This window comes from Periplaneta americana, chromosome 8 (assembly GCF_040183065.1).
Source record: "Periplaneta americana isolate PAMFEO1 chromosome 8, P.americana_PAMFEO1_priV1, whole genome shotgun sequence".
NCBI classification, from domain to species: Eukaryota; Metazoa; Arthropoda; class Insecta; order Blattodea; family Blattidae; genus Periplaneta; species Periplaneta americana.
The window spans coordinates 115,453,663-115,475,956 of NC_091124.1; the positions used below are offsets into that span (position 1 = coordinate 115,453,663).

The following is a 22,294-nucleotide window of genomic DNA, read 5'->3' on the forward strand; positions in this document are numbered from 1 at the left end:
ATCGTTGCAAGAGTTGAGGCGAGCACTTGGCGAAGAATGGGAACTTATTCCTCAAGAAGACATTGCTAACCAAATTGAGAGCATGCCAAAACGTATGGATGCAATTATTCAAGCCAGAGGGCGTAATACCCGTTACTAAAAAGAGTTTTTAATGTTTAAGGCACCATAAAATGAAAAAACAGACCAAACGATGCCATAGTTATACACCCTTTGTAATTTTTTGTAAATTTTCTCATCAGAGATTTTTTTTTTCAAATGTTGTCGTATAAGGTGCTAAATGAAACATGATTTTGTTTAAATTGGTGTTGTTTCATTTTGAAATAATTGGCAACAAAATACAAGCAAATATAGAAGTGTCCGGTTTTTTTTGTCCCTGAGTGTATTTACCCCAGTAATGTGATTAAAATCACAAAGAATAGCATTTGTAAAGTTCCTTTTTATTCTCAGTGAATACAATCATTTTATCTTCCATGACTCGCATGTGTACAGAGAGCTCCTATGCAGACCGGTCCCAGGTAGTATTCCGTCCGTTTAATGGCGATAGTCCGGACAGTGTTGCCAACAAAGAAACAAGAAATCCCCCTAAATCATATTAAAATCCCCCTAAAATTCAGAGACACCCCCTATTTTTTTTAATTTTACTTGGAAAAACGCAACATAAAAATTAGCAAATATGATTGAATTGAATAGAAAAAATATTCACACATCATGCACAATGGCATGCAATAGAATAGAATACTCTTTGGATTTCTTGTAATTCGTCCTCGCAGTACGAACTGGTTGGCTCCTGATGCATCGGGACAAAATTGTGTTGTATTTTGCAAGTATTGTCACAGTACACTGAAAGTCCATACACTTGCATCTTGCTGAGGGCCGACTTTTACTCGAGCAAGCAGACATTTTAATGTTAAACTAAAAATGTTATTCATACCTCAAGTGACTGGCATTTATTGCGTATAATAGGCCTATTTAGTATAAAATAAAATGAAATCTAATAAATAAAACATAATTAGTCTATGTCGAATATAAAGGAAATGAAAATCAGTTTTATCAAAAGCATAAATTTAGATTGGTGAAATTGTTTAACTGCATTTTACTGCAGGCACTATTGGTGTGTAGACTATGCGCCCGACCATGTTACGATTCACATTGCGCCTGACGGAGGGTTTTAAGCAAGACAAGGAGAATACGTGTGCAACGCGACGATGGACGGGAGAAATCGTCATAATGTAATACGAGTATAAAGAGAGAAAGTGAGGAAACATGCTTGCAAGATGTGATACCGGCCGAAGAGAGGATTCATGATCATGATATTCATTGTTCAATTACAAAACACAGTAGTTTCACTGTAATTAATTTAAAAGTAGATACTAATGACGTAGTTTAGAAAAACACTCCCAAAAACCATCTAAAATTTATCTTCCCCCTGAAAATTTCACTAACATTTTTATCCCCCCAAACCTCTTCCTGGAAATGTGGTTCCCCGCAAATTTGGGGCAAAACTCCCAAGTTGGCAACACTGAGTGCGGAGCGCCCGTCCCGAGGAAGCTAAGCGGTAAAGGGTGGATTGAGACCGGACTTGCCTATATGCTGGCTCGCCGTCCGCCAATAGGTTTTGTGCAGCCCATCTGTGATTCCTACCCCAATCTAACAATCTCCTATCGAATTCTTCTATTCCTGTTACTGTCATCTCATGGGAACGTAATTTTCCAAAGCTGCAAATCATTAAAAACTTCTAAGGACCACGATGAAACAGGAACGGTTAAACGAATTGGCAATGATTTCCATTGAAAGTGAAACGACCAAGAAACTACAAAAGAATCGGGGATTGCAGAAACACCACATGTCACTATGTGTGGCGTAATGACATGTGCTGTTTCTGCAATCCCCGATAAAGGAGGAGTTGATGAAAGAGTTTGCTGCAAAAAAGCAAGGAAAATTGTCTTTCTCTAAGGTATGTTAGCTTATATCAACTGTGCTGTAATGTTTAATAGTAGCCCTAGATAAGACAATGTAGCCCGGAATTATTCCAAATACCTCAAATTTATGATTTAACATTGTTATAATATTAATGACTGATAAGGAGTCATGACAGCGGAGTATCTAGCTGCATGGCCCGAAGTCGATTGTTACCCTTGATTCTATTATTATTATTATTATTATTATTATTATTATTATTATTATTATTATTCTATTTGTTGGAACTCGCATTTCTGCCTTATTTAGAGAGCCCCACGCTTCGTTTCCGCCCCAGGCTTCCCAAATCGTCGGGACGGCCCTGACAGTGGACTATAGTGGACTTTGTCAGCAAACAGCTCGACACATTAAGAAGATAGATTGATTACTAATTTTGGAGTGTTTAATTAAAAAATAACAAACAAAATATTCCATCAGTTGGAATTTTTGAGACGAACAATTGTTGATTTTCTTATATAGGCCTATCTTCTTTAAAAATCCACATTATTTCGCGTTTAACACATTGTACAAATATGACAACACTACTATGTTAAAAGCAAGATTAAGATGGGCAGATCATCTTTGTAGAGCCATTTACTGATACAGATGATATTTTATTACCGTGTCAGAATGGTTTATTCAACAATGAACTACGAGAGCCGTTTGAATTTGCTTCAGTTTAGTTGTAACCTTCAGTTGAGGTGGTATTCTGCATGAGACATGAAGGGTTTAATTATCGTCATTAGTTATATTTTAGGAGATAGAGGAGACGGCCTCCAGATATGCAGGGTACCTGCGAATATATTGAATAAGCAGTCGTGGACAGCCAATAAGGAGTAGTCCTCCAGCTTGGAGGTTGGGCGAAGGACTAACAACCCATCACCGTAAAAACAGCTTGTTAAGAATCCATATTATAAGATAATATTAAAATGGATTTGAGGGAGATGGGATATGATAATAAAGACTGGATTAATCTTGCACAGGATAGGGACCGATGACGGGCTTATGTGAGGGTGGCAATGTACCTGCGGGTTCCTTAAAAGTCATTTGTAAGTAAGTATGTAAGTAAGTTACATTTTAGAAATTAGAATTTAAAAATGTCACGTAAATCTGTTTTTAAAAAAAGTGATTCTTTTTGTCACATTTGTGACGAATTCACTCCAGTGAAACAGAAGTGCAAATTAACCCCATGGACTAGTAATAAAACTGTTCCCCGACTGTGTCTCACTTAATTATACAAGGAGAAATAAATGTGAATGTTGCGGGAAAAAATTAGTGTTTTACTGTTTCGGTATGTTTAGAGAGGCATCTTTATGAATATGTTAGTGTTTTTATCCCAACTCCGTCATTTCCATGAGAAATAGTATTTTCAATCAAAACCCGATAATTCAATATCATACTAATGTCAATATTTTCATTGTCCTTTTTGTAGCAAAAACGGATATTTTCAACATCCTGTATGTGTTGCAGTTACTAATCCATTCTAAAATTGGTCACTTACACTTCTATGTGCAAGAGTGATAATATCTTACTGCTAATTGAAATTATTATAAAAGTGTTATAATATATTCATTTGTCCATGATACTGTGACATATAATTCACACAACAATGCTACTTTTATTTACAACAAGAATTGCGTTCTATAGCTGAATTTAAACACTCCCGTCAACAATGGGTATTTCGCTCCACATAGCAACACAGTATTCGTTATTGCACTCCACAGACGACAATGACAATTCACTTGGATGATTGAGAACAACAATGTACTCCAATCTCAACTAATGTTCACAAAGCACTATTTATAAAACAAAGCTGTCAGTTCTCAGTTCACAATTCGTTTGCCTTGGCTGGTTCTTTTCGCTCATTCACTCAAGTTCACAGTATATCGAACCTAAAGACTTCCAGAGACAGTCCACTGAACTTCGAACTCAAGACTTCCAACTGCGTCGCTTCCGCCTGGACAGTCACTGCTGCTTCACAAACTCACTCAAGTCGAACCCCGGTCTCGAAGGCTGCTTCACAAAACCCGACTGACTTGCTGCCCAAACTAAACTGAACTGAAGTGGCTGTATCGCTCCGCTCTTCTATTTATTGCTACATTACACATTCTCGACGTTTCTGTTTCTGGACGATTCTCGGTCTCCCCATCACTCGGACTTCAGACGCCCCCCCCCCTTACGTCCGTCGCAGTTGGTTTTCTCTCCCTCTCCCTTCGCCACGAGCCGCGCCAAAGTGTTGGCCTACCTCTCCATAGACTTACTAAATAACCGCTAGACCGCTCACTGGCGCTAGTGTTATGCTCCCAAATTGAACAGCCGACGGGCGGCCATTTGTTTGGTTGAGCTGAATAAGTATGGTTCTTTCGTGTGTTGTTTTTAATTGCAGCAATGCACACGGATGTAAAGATAAAGAAGGGAGGAATGTTACATTTCACTGATTAGTTAATCTTTAATTTCTACGACGATTGTTGTTCCGTATTATGTTACAGAAGCCGAACTATTGTACTTATACGACTGTTTATGCTTCAGGTTTCCTCTGAGTAAAGATTCCCTTAACCGAAAGTGGATAGGTGCAATCCGCAGAGAGAAATTCTACCCTACAATGAATCATTCAGTGTGTTCAACTCATTTCGAAGATAGTTGTTACATTTCAAACTACGTTATTACCATATAGGTCTACATTGTTATTGTCCTTATCCACTCCATATCCTTCATTTTCTGCAAACAGCTGTTGTTTCAGTACATACATGAATAATTATTCGCCGAATTTAATAATACAGAAACTGTATAAATTATAAAAAGTTAATTTCTTAATACGACTGATTGAAAGTAAACTCTTGTCTTAGTTACGGATTAATGAAACAGTTTCTTATACTACTTACTGCTACTGCTACTACTATCACTACTACTACTACTACTACTTCACCACTAATAATAATAATAATTATTATTATTATTATTATTATTATTATTATTATTATTATTATTATTATTATTTTTATTATTATTATTTTTATTATTATTATTATTATTATTATTATTATTATTATTATTATTATTATTATTATTATGCTTTTTGATTTTATACAGCAGTTTAACCTACAGATTAAATTAAAAAGTAGACATTAATTCTTTTATTAACCGTGGTTATGAATATTCACATGCAGAAATCCTATGAAAATCAGCCTGACAACCAGAGTTGCCGGGTATCCCAATTTAGGCGGGATTCTCCCATTTTCCTGATTGAATCCCGATGAAGCGAATTGGGGATTGATAAAAAATCTCGATGTGAGAGATAATAGCCTAGCACATAATTTAAACAAATTAGTCTGCATTTCCTATTATCCGATATTTGTATTTATATATTGACTCAAATGGTAATATTGTAAACATAGAGGTAACCCGCAGAAATTTAGTAAGTCTATAAGATAACCCATCTGACTGCCGTAAGGCAACTCTACTCGCAAGATAATAGTTTCTTTAGTTCTATCGCATTGTTGATTAATCCGTTTCGATACCTAGTTACTGTTCTCGCAATTAAGAGACATTGTGTATTTTAGGTGCATTGAGTGGCAAAAAAAAAAATAGCGTTTTGATATCGTATTTTACACTAATAACAGACACATACAATTACTGCGTTTTACAGTTCAGTGAACTATGTTTAAACATGGATTCATCGCCAGATGTACTGTTGGAGTACCGGTTCCGAAAAAGAAAAGTTGCAAAGTTAATTTAGTAGCGAATGGTTAAAACATATTCGTGGTTAATAAAAGAAAAAAACGATTAGCCTATAGTATTCACTGTACTGTGTGCCCTTCGTATTTTCGTGTTTCTCAAGGAGGTGAATATTACATTAAAAGCACGCGAACACTACTTTACAGAAAACAACTATAAATCCTATGACAAAATGATGATAAGTCTAATGTCTTAAGTTAGCTTCTGATATCCCTATTTCCCTCGCAGAAAACCTAGCAACTCTGGTGACAGCAGAAACACGTTATTAAAGGTATCTTGTGAAGGAAGTTTTGTTCCTACAAACAACATTTAGCTTTCGGATACGCCATACAACATGTATTCAAATAGCGGTTTCCAAATCCCGCGCGTTTTTTACCAAACAAATGGCGGCTTTCCGCTGCTTCAATTTGGGAACATATTTCTCACTTCTCCGCTACGGCATGGTAGGGGCTCGTTCCTCTCTCCCCGCACACAGCTGCCGGCGCTCCGCGGAGCTCGCCTCGTCTCTCGCGCCTCCTGCGCGCCCTCCCTTCTGCCGGACGCGTGCTCAAATCCCGAGGCAACGAGAAGTTTCTAGCAGGGTTGCCACAATACAGTAGAATGAAAGTGAAGGATATCTAGGGAGATAAGGTATTCAATTAATATATTTCATGCAATGTGCATTCACATAGTTGGGCTAAATATTTTTTTATTAAAATTATTGTAAAAGTGTTCCGGTAGCTACGGGTGTTTATGCAGTAAGCACCGGCCAGGCCGCCATCTTCCCACAATAGAGATCGTGGGCACATATTTTCCCGTAGAGTGTAAAGTGACACAATATGCTAATCATAAGAAATTTTTCAAATTTTAATTAAAATATATGTATATATTTGGTAATGTAAGCCTATGTGCTTTGGACCCCTATTGCAGGAAGATTGCCTGTCTGACATGTAATGTTACATTCGACGGTCGTGCCAGAGATAAGCATTATAAAATAAACATATAGCCAACACAACAATAACTAGAGCCAGAGAAGAAAAATATTCTACACCATCCCCTTATATCTCAGAATTTTATCCCCTTTGCATATTAATCTTGGATTAATGAAACGTTTCTTTAAAGCTATGAAACGTGAAAGTGAGGCATTTCTGTTATCCGGAAAAAATGTCTATGTGTTAGTGGCACAAAAATAAAACCAGTTTTCCATGGACCTCAAATTAAAGAAATTATAAAAGACCAACATTTCGAATCTTTGAAAGAAACGACAGAGTGGCCTGGGTTGCTTTTAACGAAGTTGTATTAAATTTTCTTGGCAATCGTAGAAATAAGTGGGTTGTAACATGTCCCTAAAAATTCACTTCATTCCAATTTTGACTTTTCTCCCGAGAATTGTGGTGATGATAGCGACGAGCATGGTGAGAGCTTTCATCAAGAAATTGCAGTGATGGAAAAAAGATACCAAGAACAGTGGAGTACCAATATGTTAGCTTTAAGTTGGCAGAATCTTATTCGACTATAGCTTGTGATGTTCCTGACGCCCAGGTGCGACTCTTTTGGAAGGGCACAGTGATATGCGCCCTTCCTTCCTATTCTGTCATTAATTTGGAAGTAAATGTTTTGTATTTAATATTATTAAATAAGAATTTACTTATTGATAAGATTTACTTTTCAAGTGACTTTCTACTATGTTTCAATCTATTAACACACTATCCTTTTGTAGAGATTCAGTGGTCAGGAGCACTAGCTCCCTGCGCCTGAGCTGCCAGTATAAGAGAAATACCCTCTTGTTGTTTCACCATTCGTCCTTTAAGTGAATGCAGGGGCACTGCTAGGCTGCGGTCGAAGTGGGTGACATTGGTTGGAGGGTGAAAATATACAACCTTATTGATTCCGAGAGGGTTGACCTGTCACACTTCAACTGAGAGAATGTTGCTATACCTCAACGGTATCAGCGCAGTGCACCCTCGGGCTAGCGTCTCTTACCAGCGAATGAGAGATGCACTGGCGTGCATCCGTGACTACTGGCAGGTATGGTTTCTCTCTCTATCTTCTGCGCGACGGTGCATATTTCGATACACTCCTTACCCGTGACTTCCCGAATGCGAGTCTCAAACTCTACCGTCTTAGCTAACTTGCTCGGTTGTACATCATTGTCTATGTATATAAAAATGAAAATGAGTGTGGTATATAAATATTATTTTAAGAAACACAGGCAACGAATATGGAAAAATTATGAGCAGAGGAACGCCATTTCGTGATACTTTGTGAGCTCAACGGTAAAATACAAATTTTTACTCAATATGTGCTATATTTTTGGTCCATTGAAAATACTCATCTTTGTGACAAAACCCTTAAAAATACTGTTATGTTCTGTGGACAAAAATATTTATTATTCCCATCATAGAAAAGAATTATATCCGTATGAAAAAATTGTTAAATAAGTATCTTCTTGTTATGCAAGCCGTCTTAAGAGCTCTCAGAGCACCGAGCTGAGGGGTCCTGGGTTTGATTCGCAGTGCCGGAACTAATGTTTCTCCATTAATAATATTTACGTGATGACTACACAAAATCATGGAATACACAATACTCAAGAGCAGTGGCGAAGCTACATTCATGCAACTGGGTATTCTAAAGTTATATATATATATATATATATATATATATATATATATATATATATATATATATATATTTTAAGATAAACTCCAGTCGGGGTGTTCTTTGCTCTGCATAGATGTCGATGATGCGTTCTTTGAAGATGTAATCCCTGAAAAGACTGTTTAACAAACTCTTCTCAATAGCCAGAGTACTCAAATTGCTCAGTCTAGAATCTGACATGGAGTTCCTTAAAAATGTCTTAACTCCCTTCAATGCACTCATACTTCTTTCACTCGACGCAGTAGACACAGGGAAGATGAGAATCAGTCTTATGAGCCGCACTGTTTCTTGATAGATTTTTTCTAGGCCATTGTTCAAAAAATATTTCAGCAAAAAACCTGCAGGCAAATGCTTTGTTTGGTCAGAATAAACGTTTGTGATCCATGTTTTTAAACTCACAAACATGCACTGGAATACCTCTCTCACTTCACCACCGCGTCGTTATTTAAAGACGCTGCTGCTAACCAATAGTCATGCTCCTGCGTCGAAATGTGTCAGGAAAAGTTCGTTTTCACGTAGTATTCTTTACCAACCGTTAAATATATTTTCAATTTCACATTCGTTTTAGTAGTTAATCTAATTCGAATTCTATACTAAGTGTATTCGTAGTACCGAAATACCGAACCCACAGGTGATTATTTGAATAAAAACGTAAGTGGATAATGAATGATACATGATAAAAATGAACACATCTGCACTTTACGGAAACAGACCGACGAAAAATGAATACTGCCCTATTATTTCTCACACACAGACTGCAGCGTTGCCAACCGTGGCCGATTTCGGTAAACGTAGCTTTTAGCTATATAGTCCAATGGAAAAATGTAGCCGAATGAGATTCGATCGAATGATTATTTGTGAATACTCTCAATTTTATGTGTAAACACGTTCTTCTATCAAATTTTATTTTCTCATACTCTAATAGCCATAAGAAGTTTCTCGCTTCCGCAAAAAATTACGAAAACATAACAGAAAATTTAAGGTAGGACTGAATTCCGGACACAGCGACCATTATTTATGGCAAGGAAAGCTTTGGTATTTTCAGTTTTCTTTTCCTGTTATGTGAATAGCGCCCATTGTTTAACCATCAATTCTTGGATTCATGAATTCGCCGACACCTGACAGTGTCTTTATTGGGAGTCGCCCATGCAACAAAAATGAACTGGTCCTAAATTAATGAATGACATTTCCAACACATCCGCCTTCCAACATTGTAACTATAGCACAGGTCGTGGATTCTGTTTCTTACACTCTCTATGTGTGTGGCTTCATTTTGGTATTTGTAGCTGAATTTCGGGACGTTTGTAGCAGAAGCAGACTCTGAGATTGGTGCTGCTGAGTCTAGGCTCTTCACAGAGCTGTCTAGCATTAGTGACGTATGCAAGCACTCCGCTTGGCGCATGCGCATATGCTTTCTCTAGCTGCTGCCGTGAGCCTGGTTTGAAGCAGTATCAGCGAGTAGCCACACTGTAATTACGTGCTGGTTCCGCGCCGTAACTAGACCGAAAACTAGAGATTTCATTTACCTATACCAATGAAAACAGGAAAATATAAATGCGCTAATTTCTTCAAAATCCAATGGGTAATCTAAGGCTCACAGATTACCCTTCAGCTTCGCCCCTGCTCAAGAGAGGACGGCGAGGTCCTCAAATAAGAACATAATATAGACTATATAAAATTATTTTAACAATGATCTAAAACTGTTGTTGAAAATGGCTATAAAGTCATTGAAATATGCGCTCCTGTATTATATGACATGTTTATCTAAAATGCAGGCAGTAGATCATTAATTATACGAAGGAGGAGAGTTTGACCCGCGCTGTGGATCGAATCCCGGCATAGCACAGTTGGTTAAGAGCACTCAACACGCCAAGCTGAGGAGTCCTCTGTTCGATTCCCAGTAGCACAGCGAATTTTTCTCCATTAATAATAGTGCAATGAATTTGTTCTGTTTGGTGATGATAGAACTGAATCACCTTGCACTTCAGTAAAAATCTGTGATAAAAGTTATGAATATTCTACTATGTCAGAACTATTAAAGAATTCCGTTTATTTAAGAAACTGAAAGAACAGGAATGCTCAGGTAATAAATTGAAGGAGCTATTCAGCGAAAACAAAATAGTGTCTGTGTCTTCTGCAGAGTGTCAAAGATGATTCAGTACGAGTATAATGAAGAATACACTGACCAAGCTAAGAATCAGAACGTATAATTCAGACACTATATCACCTCTGTTGTTTATATAAATAAATATACATGCTTTAGAAGACTTCTCAGTAAAATCGTTTGAAACTGATTGGATAAAATAGGGTCATCACTCTGCTACTGACAGACCTCATAGACAGGAAACTTCAAGTACATCAAGCAAGCGAGCAAGCAAGCAAATTACTCATTTAAAGTAATACACTTTCTTAATTGTAACTTTTTTCTTTCATTTCTTTTTCCTAATTTCAGAAATAGAGATCTTAAAAATATAAATTATTTATCTGATTAAGTTAGACCTACTGAGTTTAGCAAGATCTTTTATTTATACAACCGAGAAAATGTTTAATTATGAAATTCCAGTGCTTGAAGTATGTTCATAGTGAATAAGAGAAACTGGCTAGATGTTTCTCTCCCCTCAAGAAGAAGCTTGATTCGCACTCTGGATAGAAATATGGAGAGTGCACAAGAGATATAGAAGATTGTCACTACGTAAATTGTCTATTGTCTCTAAAAGGAGAGAAGGCTCATGGTATTGTAACTAAACGTCTTAAAAAGAAGTGTTTATGCCAAGCGACTGTCATTTGATCTCGCTGAAGATCGGAAAAGAAAACAAGTCGAAATCGTGAAGCGCAATCACTGGTTGTTTCAAAACAACATCACCACATGTTATGAGTTGAGTGAGACATGGCGGCAATCTTCAGTATTTAAATGCGAGAATTCTCCACCGAAATAGATTTTTATCTACCGCATCCACCCTTATCCTGCCAAAATTATGACGCAATACAGCAGGGTTATATTTAATATTTTTACTGCCCCGTGCCAATAAAAATTGCTGCCTCTCAACAATACCGATCTGCTAATATTTAATGAAAAAGAAATAACAAGAAAAAGAATTGTAAGAAAACAGAGAAATGTATAACGAATATTCAAATGAAAGTAGTAAAAAGGAGAAATGATACACAGGAAATAAAAATAGTTCAATATAACTTTAAATATCAAAAATGTTGTACCTCCAGCGATCACTGTGCTGGATCAGAAATCTTCCAAATTTTGTTTCATTCTTTGACTGGTGAAATAGTCTCTAGCAGGTCGTTTACTGTTCAGAACGTTGGATCATCACTAATTTCACCTCGTTTCTACACTCTTCGATGTCATTATTTTCATTACGTGGACACTGATCGATATTTACATTAATAATTTCACTTTCACTATCTATTTATTTGTAAAAGTCGTACCTACCTCAGGGGCGTATTTTGCGGGCTACCGGCGGTAGCCCAAGGAAATTACAAAAGAAAAAGTTTATAATATAACATAATGTAATAATTTTGTATTATTAGTTTTACCATAGTAATTAAAATTAAAGTAATTGTTAGATATATTTTGTGTAATAATAGGGTCAGCGGTAGCCCAAACCCTTTAACCAGTATACGCCACTGACCTACCTTACAACATTGAAGATGTACTCACATCGGTTTCTATAAGAACATCCTCTGTTTATTTTTAGTAACTTCGAAGTGTCACATTACCTACTTTCTCATCCTTTTCTAATTTAAATTTTGTTTATTTTCCGTATTCAGCGCCACTTAATTTTCTTTTCGAATCTTAATCTTCATATTAATACGTAGGTTTGTTTCCAGCAAATCACAGCGTCACACCTTTAAGCATATCATAACTCAGTTCTTTTCAATTTCCAAGATTAAAGGTAATACAAATTTCTCACAACAACGAAAGGAAATTGTAAGTGCTGGAAACTGTTAGTTGCCGGTCTCTTCTTCGCAGCGAGAGGCACTATTCCGAAAATCTTTGTTAAGTGGATACAAGCTGAAGAGAGATCTTCAAAGTGCTATCGTCACCACCATAATAAAATTTTCTGTAGCGATATTTCGCCAGCATCTTTATGGTGTACACTCAATTTAAATTGTACTAGGTTCTAATTTTTGTTATAACTCTTAATCTCTTTTGTATGTGTATGTATTTATTCACACTGCAAATGGGTATATACCTTCGAGCATTAAAGTAAATAGAGAGGGCGTTCAATACTACTCTACCGGATGAACGTGGCACCAAAATAACATCTCTCTCAGATCAGCTGATTTCGGGCAAAACATTACACAGTATGCTGTACGTATATGCAGTTTATTACAATGATTGTGGATATGACAGCAAATCTTAGAATGTAGTAAAATAAAAAAATATTTTGGTAGATCCTAATTGAACAAGTGTCTTGTTTTAATGGCTTGTTTTATAATAAAACATGAAATAACTTAAAGATAAGCCTGCTATAAATGTCTTACGAACATATAGGATACTTTTACTGTCGACGTTTTAGTAAGAAAATTGAAGTTAGAAGTTACTGAAAATGTATTAAGTAAGATTGAAACAAAGAAGTTGACAAAAGAAAGGACACTATTGTTTTTTAAATTTTTTAATCATGGCAATTTCTTTACGACATTTGACAGTAGCCTACTTTGCATTTCTCAGTCCGACAAGTACCCTTCATTTGGGGGGAGTGAAAACATAGGTTATGTAACTTTTATTGATCTGAAAACTGTAATAGTGTGAGAAAGTTGTCTTACATACATATTAAAAATAATAGCTTTGATTTTGTGATTAACATCTTGACGGCTCTACCGAGCCTTATATTCTAGAAATTATTCGTAAGTTCGGAAAGGTTATTTACTAGTCAAACTGGAATATAGGCCTACCGTATCTTTATATAATACTTTAATTCGCAGATTAATAAAATATATAATTATGTAATCCCATAAAAAGGAATAGGTCACAAGCTGGCAGCTAATTATACAAAGAGTAATGGGAAAGAACATGATTTTTCGCTCTTTAGCATAAAATGAATGTTTGAAAAAATGTAAAGAAACATGTTAACCCATTATGTTTCAGGGCCTGTACTACGATCGCCTGATAAGCTCCAGATTCGTATACTCCAGTTTAGCAATCTGGAAGTTAAATATTTTGTTCTGTACTACCAGCAGATTTTAACTGCAGGATTGTTATACGGAAGATATAGTAACATTTTTATTACGTTGGCAATGAAGTTACTGAAAATGTAGTGAAATTTATTGCGTTGGTATACCTTTCCCCGCGTATTTCATGTTTATGTTCCGTGTTTATATGATACTATTTATTTTGAGATTTTATTGTAAGCATTATTGTTATTATTTATTATAATACTGAAGCTCCAGCCAAAAAATAACAGAGTGAAGAACAGAAAATTACACATACTGTATGAAGAAACTTTACATGGAAGCAAAAGGTAAGATTTTAAAGGTTATGTTTCTTTTCGAATAGTAATAATTCCTACCATATGATAGTATTTTGGTTTTAATTAGTAGGCCCAAACAGGACGGGTGCGGGTTCCAGCAAAAGTGCGTTTTTCTCCATAATCATTGTTTTATTCATGTGTAACTGCACAAGAAGTGTAGGTGGCAATTATTTTTGTATTGCAATTAATATTAAGTGTGCTTTCAGTTTGTTGTATAGCCTACATTATTAGTGAATAGGGCCTATTTCGGTAATTTTTTAGAAATAGTGTACTTCACGGCTTCAAATCATGGGTCGAAGGCACAATAACTCGTTTAAAAAAGAAAGGTTCACTGGTACTGATAATAATGAATGATGTCTTTGGCCTGGGATTTCTAACCAACATTAGTACAGCAAGGTACACTGTTCCTAGCAAATTACCAATATTTCAGTATGTTAGGCCTACGTATTTTACTGTTAATAAATGGGCGGATATTTTGTATTAGGCCCATAATACCATTCGATCACAGATAGGGCCTAACATTATTTTTTAAAAGAACAGCATGAGGTGGAGAGACGTTTCCACTAAAATGCAATAGGCCTAAGTTATCTGTTTGTAATGCACATTCAACACCTCGTAAAATAACACAGAAACAGCAGATATTAAGTTTTTTCCAAAGTTTCTATGTACAGTATAGTCATATGTTTGATATTGTACTGACAATCGTCCATTAAAAGCTTTTGCTTATTTAGGTATAGAAACTTAGATAAGGGAAAAAGAGAAATACAGTATATTTTCTAATGTTGTAGGTTGCATATGGAATTAACCTAGTTTTACTTCCTTCTTGGTAATATAGAATGAAGCATGGGAAGAATATAGTAACATCAGCACAAATACAAGGACCTGAAAACAGTTGAGAAGCAAATTTGAATTCTTGGAAAAGAACACAAATAAAATTGCTGCTGCAGAAAGACAATGCAGGCTACAAACAATTGGAGCCCCTCCAACTGAAGCAAAACCAAATCCAAACTTAGCCAAGGTAAGTGATTTAATTCTCCTATCAATTGAGTGATTTCTCAGTGATTTTGATTCATATTCAATGCATAAGTTCACTTATATGTTAAATTATACAATTATTAAATAATAAGCAGAGGAAATTGTATAACACAAGTTTGAATTCTTTTTATTTATTTATTTACTTACTTTTGTTACAGCCGAAGTAGTAACTAAACCAAGTTCCACTGATACCAGTGCAGCTAATAACACGAATGAGGTTAGTGTGTAAGGAATTAAGAGTCAGAAGAAGAGATGATGAGGTTTAGAGATAAAAAAAATATTAGATTCTTGAAAATTGTTATACAAATTTAATTTAATGTCGGTATTACATTATAATACTATTATTTCTTTTTTATTTACAGTACCATTCAGGTTCACAGTGCAATTCTTTAGTTTTTGAAGTGAAACTGGACATCCCAACAATATCTCCAGGTAATTTGATTTATACTACAAAACGTTCTTTCACATTCTACGTATGATGCTTACTTTTCCAATCTGAAATAGCTGTAACATGTAAACACATGTTGAAAACAAATCTAACACACATACTATATGAAATCTGCAGCAAGCAGTAGATAAATTAGATACAAAAATTAAAAAAAAAAAATGTTAAAATATAAATTGTACATAATGATGGAATGGTCACAAGAAATGGATGTCATAAAAAGTAAACATCATTGTATTATAATATTATGTGGGATTTGAGTGGGAATTTGAAATTTATAAATGTAGGCCTAAAATAGAAAGTACACTAAACTGAAGAATTTATTTTGAGATTTCTCTGTAATGGGTTTGTAATCAGATTAGGCCACATTATGTTAAGTTGTATTTCAATTCTACTGTGAGGATTCTCACTTTGAAACTTGTGAATGATTTCTTGTGTACAGAAAAACTGAAAAATATCTCTTCATAAGATAAAACAGAAACTGACTACACTCTATTTACAATAGAACTATTTGCTTGGTTTTTTCTCTCTCTTTTTTATTGCAGCTTTACTTTCTTATTGTTAAAAATGAGTTTGGATTAATAGCACGTTAGAAAATACAATACTGTTACAGCTGCTGACTTTGAAGTGTCCACACCTTTATGATAAAACATCTTTCTCCAGAATTAAATATCTTAAGAATTAATTCCACTCTTAAAATATTACAGAGTTAGCTGGTGCAGCAGATGAAGGTCTTCCACTGTACGAGTGTCTACACAGTGTAATGAAAGTAAGTTTTAAGTGAAATTACTGGTTTATTCAGTGTAGGTAGTGTAGGCTAAACCCTGAAAGGTCTGAATATAAGCATATATCCCTCTCTTAAATATTTCAGCTGATAATGGAATAATAGCTGATCGAGTTACACCCCAAGGATGCTTAAAAAAAAAAAAAAAAAAAAAAAAAAAAAAAAGCCTCTGAGGAATGCACTAGCCACATCGAAAAATCCTTCTCCATCTGTGAACTGTAAGTTTAATGTTTACTTAATTATACTTGAGATGTTGGAAATGCATGAACTTCAATACTATTACAGTGATTTCTTTAAAAAATACATTAGTTGAAAGTTGGATGCTAACATTATAACAAAGAATGATTTGAAATAAAAGTAAGTCATGTCCTCATGTTTGGAAAGAGATGGGGTTTGGAATATGAAAAGTAACATTTGGAGTTTTTACATTACTTTTTCCTCCTCTTTAATGTGTGGTCCATCTACAAGGACATCTTCAATTAGTGGCAGAAAGTAAATGCTACAAAAATCACCTATTCTTTATGTTTTAACAAAAAATATGTTTAATTTTGTTGACCAGATTTGTTTGACCTGGATGACTGGGAGATTACTTCTTCTCATCTTTCTAATGGAGTGATAATCTCTTGCAGCTGTTCTTGATCCCTATGGTCTCTGCTTTATCTGCTAGTCTTCAGGATTAGGTTCGAGTCAAGTGATAATTATAAGCTAATCTAAGGTTTCTGGTTGGGTTCGGGTCTGGTTCAGATCAGGCCGAGATGGGCTGGGCCTAAGAATTATGGCCCGTGCAGATCTCTAACAAATGGGGCTTATAGCTGAAGTTGGCTCTGCCACAGTTTTCCAAGTTTTGTGTATTTGCATATGTATTTGTGTTGTGTTTAATTACAGTTACTATGTACTGTTATGTATTAGCCTGCATATTATTAATTTGTAAATATGACATGTACCATAGCATATATAATAAGACAGTGGATGTAATAAATGATTATGCTTATTGTATCTCCTGAAAAATGTCGTGTTTTGTTTACACAAAATAAATAAATAAATTTTAAACTTAATTGCAGCTATAGTCCATCTCTCTTGTTTTAAGTACACATTCACAGAGTACCTGAATACAATTGAAGCGTCAGCTGGAACAGCTTTGTAAGTTACAAAATTTTCATTCAGTGTGTTTCCGTGTAATAATGTTGTATGTCATGTTACTTTGCTATACTCCTTGGCTTGCAACTGTCCATCAATGCAGTACGTACACTTCTTGACCTTAGCAAAGCTTTCAACTCTGTAAATTTTGACATGCTCACCCATAAATTGAGAAATCTGCATTTGTCAGAGACTGCTGTGAGTTGGTTCGAATCCTACTTACGGGAAAGACAACAATGTGTTGTATCCGGGAATCGAAGCTCTTCCTGGCTTAACATAACATCAGGTATACCACAGGGTTCGGTACTCGGACCATTGTTGTTCACAATTTATGTCAATGATATTACATCTCATGTAAGGCATTGTAACTATCACTTGTATGCTGACGACCTTCAATGCTACATCTCTTCCCGCTTAGATCGAATAAATGACGCTATAGATAAATTGAACGAAGACATTGACTCGATTGTGACATGGACAAAGAAATTCCATCTTAATATCAATCCTGGAAAGACATAAGCAATCATATTAGGACACAAACGGCAAACCGACGCTGTAAAGCACCTCGACATTTCCCCCGTTAAAGTAAGTACAGTGCATATCCCTTTCAGTTCTTCAGTAAAAAATCTTGGCATTCACATGGATAATAATCTCAACTGGGACATGCAAATCACAGAAACCTGCAGAAAAGTATATTCTATTATTCATGTGCTAAAAAGGATAAATGTTTATCTTCCCTCTTGCTTAAAAAAGTCCCTTGTGCAGACACTTGTATTTCCCTATTTTGACTATGCTGACATTTTACTGACTGACCTTTCCAGCGACAACAAAACGAAACTTCAACGTGCTCATAATTTGTGTGTACGTTTTGTAAGCAATGTTCGTAAATATGATCACATTACCCCATCCCTGGAAGCAATAGGTTGGCTTAAACTAGATAAGAAAAGAAATTTACATTCACTTCTCCTTCTCTTCGAAATCTTGAACTCTTCTATTCCTTCGTACCTGTCGTCTCGCTTCACTTACCTTTCTTCCCACCACAATCTGAACACACGCTCTCGCCATGAAACAATACTAACAATACCATCCCATCGAACCTCCTCATACTCATCCTCTTTCACAATAGCCCTGCCAAGACTCTGGAATTCGTTACCTGCTGGCATCAGGGACTGTCGAAATAAAATTGAATTCAAATGCAAACTTACTAGGCACTTGGTCAGTAATTGAGACTCGTTCAGACATGGTTTCTTGTAAATAGTTCTCTTAATCTATCACAAAATATTTCAATATCCGGTAATTTCATCACTATAGAATTTTGTTATTGTAGGTTTAATTTGTAATTTAGTAAATTCAAAAATATTCTTTGTTCTTAATTTCTATGATAAAATGTCTAGCTTTCATTAATCAGGTATTCTTGTCGTACTTTAATTTTTATTGTAATTGTAATTGTAAATTTAATATTAATTGTAATCTTATTGTTCATGTTATAGTTGTAATCCCCTGGTAGAGGGGCAGAGAAGGCCTGACGGCCTTATCTCTACCAGGTTAAATAAATAAATACTACTAATACTACGTGAAATTTGTCCACTCTAAAGTTTGCTACCCTCATAAGAACAAAGTTGTATGCATACACATTTTTGCAGCTCCTGTAAATTTTACCAAATGTAACTTATAACATTGTTCCAGCCGACGCTTCAATTAATGTGCCTCTTGAAAAATGTTGTTTTACCATATTTTGCTTATGTAAAATAAATTTGAATTGCAGATACAGTGCATTAGCCTGTTAAGAGATCACTGTGAGGGATCCAAGCAATAAAATATATTTAAAAAGTAACGATATGAATACGTTTGCATACATGAATCACTAGGCCTAGCGTGAATGAAACAGCTCCCTTGCAAAACATAAATGCCAATTCCAAAACTTTCACGTCTAAAATTCAATAAACTGTTACAGTTTGTTAAATAATAATATATAGCAAGCATATCTTAAGACTGATTAGTGAAATATGTTAGGCCTACTCCTACTGGCGAGCGATATATGCAAGGAAGGAGAAGGGAACTTGCCACCCTACCACATTATCTCCTGACAGTTGTCTCATGAGTGATGCCTTATTGGTATTCCAATCTATCTTCGGAGAGTTGATTAAACAACTAGCAGACACAAAATGAAACAGTTCTAGGAAAACTTTAATCAAGACCTATAATATGTACACAAAACCTGTATTAAAATACTATTCAGAAGTACTCGTAACAGCATCAAAAAGAGAGACAGAATCCCTCGGAAAAAAAAAAAACAAGCCTTGCACTTAATTACTGGAGCAAATAAAACTACTCCCAATGAAGCATTAAAAGTCATCACTTCAATTAAACCAAGCAGTAAGTGCAGCACTAGCTCGATTGACAACAATTCCTGCTGTAACTTCGTGGACCCCACAAAAATCTCCTACTGTTGTCAATGTTCTCCCAGTGGCATAGAATCTCAATACCAGTAGTAATTGGTCCATTGGAGGTAAGGCATTATTTCTGGAAAAATGAACAAACAATGAGATTTGGTTACACCTTTACCGGTAAATCTTTACAATAGCGTTACCAAAAGAAGGCAAGGACTCCCTACAGGATAGCCTGGAAGAGAGAGGTTTGGATGTAGTTTTGACATTTTTTTTTTTTAGACAATTGTAAATATATGCAAATCATACTAACCTAACCTGTCACTAACTCGATCTTACGAAAACTTGTCTTTTCCCTTTAATTAGTAAGGAAACACAGTTAATGAAATGAATGTGCTGCCCTTTCCTGCCGCCTACCCCTTCTATCTCGATAGAGCGATCCCGCCTACCCGTACCTCTCCATCGGACTCCACTTTCACAGCAACTTTCCACCTTTATTTGGGAAATTGGTATCGGCACTCAATTTTTCTTTCGTTTACGGTACATATGACTTGACTAGAAGCCAAATATGTGAATACATTTGTATCTTAAAGTGGTAACGCAATTGTGAAGAAATGTTAGTTTAATATATAAAGGATTTTGATATATTATATACGGTTATTATTATTTTTTATATAAAAGTATTTTGAAACTTATTGTAGGTTGCCCTATATTATTATATCAATCACATTAATACCTTGTAAGGGCAACAGAACACCTGCATGAAGCAACATTCTAACCTCACTTCTACTGTACGCCTATTACAGGTTACTGTACTTCAAAATAATTATTATAGTGCTATTATATACAAAATATTAATGTAATACCTACCGAAATAGTGTAGCTTATTATTAACTGTGTACTTACGATCTGTGTCTTGTTTCAGTTGATCATTGATTTCATGTAGTATGTTTCATTATTCGAAACTGTCTAAAAAAATTCTCGTCATCCCACTCTTCAAAATTATTTGGACGCAGCCTAATTCGTTTTGCTGTTCTGATATAACGAAGCATCTGCTCCAGAACTTATCATCAGAATCAGTATCAAAATTAAATTGATCCTTCAAATCACCAGTTGTACGACGTGCAGCCATCTTGATTTCAACACTGAGTTCCAACCGTTGCTTACGGGATTACACAAGCTGGCGCATAGCACGATCGAGAGTAGGTCTCTGTGAGTCATGACAATTTCTGCCGCTAGGTTCGCCTCTCTGCCCTATGAAATGATGAATGGTACCATTACAAAGCATTGTGCATCGTGAAAATAGTTCGATTAATTGTGCATTAGTGATTGAGTACGAATATTATAAATATGCCAAGCATATTACAGTGTTATTTGAAGTTTGTTCTTCTAATTAATACCATAAAGTAATGAAATAATATAGCCTAGGCCTATATGTGATTTTATACTACCGGTATTGATGTTGATCGTGGTAAATTAATCCAATTTCACAGTGTTGTCTTTTGTATTGTGGTTCATAACAATTATAACAGTATGTGCGTGGAAATGTTTTTAAAATAATAAATTCTAGCTCATGATTTTAAGTGGTCGTTTCAATGGGAGGTTATATTGGAAAGATGATCACAAATGGATAATTTACTGCAAGATACAAGAACTGAATATAAGTGAGTGTTCCGTTGAAAGTGAAAGTGAAAATTTCGTTTTACAAGAGCTAAGTAGGCGTACACGCTCTAAAATACTACAGCGTTTACTATTACTATGCTCAATAGATTAATCAGTAGGCCTATAGAAATGTTTTCACCACTGCAAGAAAAAATCGCGCAATAATTATACTTCTCAGTTATTGTGACGTCCGTATTTTTTTTAAAAAGAGAGGGAAAAGTTAGGCCTTCTTGCAAATGCGTAATTATGAATTCAAGGAAATTAAAGATAATGCAGTACCTTAATTAGTTGCAATATCTTATTTAATAACAATATTAATAATATTAGGTGAAAAGGGTAGGCTATAGTGCGTATATGTAAGATGTCAAGTTAATTTATTTCCGGAAATGTTTGGTGTATGAACTGAAGTACAGAGCAGACAGTCCCTCAGTTTATATGTAACATGTTTTAATATCAAGAATGACAGCCTTTTATTGTAATATAATTGAGGAGTAGAAGTTTGCAAATTACGTCTATTGTCCATAAAATATTGTACGAAGCATTTAATAAGCAATGGTGAGTCCTTTAAATGTCCCAAATGTCAATGTCTTTTAAGTGTTCTGCTATGAATATATAGGGCAGAACAGCGCTCCGAGCGGCGGAATTGGCATTACGATGGAACCACTTCAGACTCGTTTTTCAAGCTCTATGCGCCAGCTTGTATAATCTCGTAAGCAACGGTTCCAACCTCCGGATAACGCCTATCTGCCACTCTGGCTTCCGGATTGCTAATCTGGAAGTTTAGCCTCCAGATTGCACATAACCAAAAGTCGTAGTACGCAATTACAACCCAACTTCCGGATAAATATGCCATCTGCCGGATAAGTTTAAACTAGAACTTTATCCGAGAGTCGTAGTACAGGCCCTCAGAGTTTTAAACTGTAATGTTTTATTTAACGACGCTCGCAACTGCATAGGTTATATCAGCGTCGCCGGATGTGCCGGAATTTTGTCCCGCAGGAGTTCTTTTACATCCCAGTAAATCTACTGACAT

The 22,294-nt window shown here is 35.6% G+C and overlaps 1 protein-coding gene and 2 long non-coding RNA genes across 9 annotated transcripts in view; 1 reads left to right on the plus strand and 2 right to left on the minus strand.

The window, feature by feature from the left end:
• Window positions 1-22,294, minus strand: part of LOC138704971 (uncharacterized) — a 157,604-nt gene that overhangs the window by 123,689 nt on the left and 11,621 nt on the right. The window lies entirely within an intron of this gene.
• Window positions 13,464-17,197, plus strand: LOC138704970 (uncharacterized). Its single transcript, XR_011333513.1, has 6 exons — window positions 13,464-14,829; window positions 15,005-15,063; window positions 15,209-15,278; window positions 15,999-16,060; window positions 16,163-16,293; window positions 16,705-17,197. It is a non-coding gene; the product is annotated as an uncharacterized lncRNA (long non-coding RNA).
• On the minus strand, window positions 19,379-21,314 carry LOC138704969 (uncharacterized). Its single transcript, XR_011333512.1, has 2 exons — window positions 20,506-21,314; window positions 19,379-19,735 (listed from the first exon to the last, which is right to left on the minus strand). It is a non-coding gene; the product is annotated as an uncharacterized lncRNA (long non-coding RNA).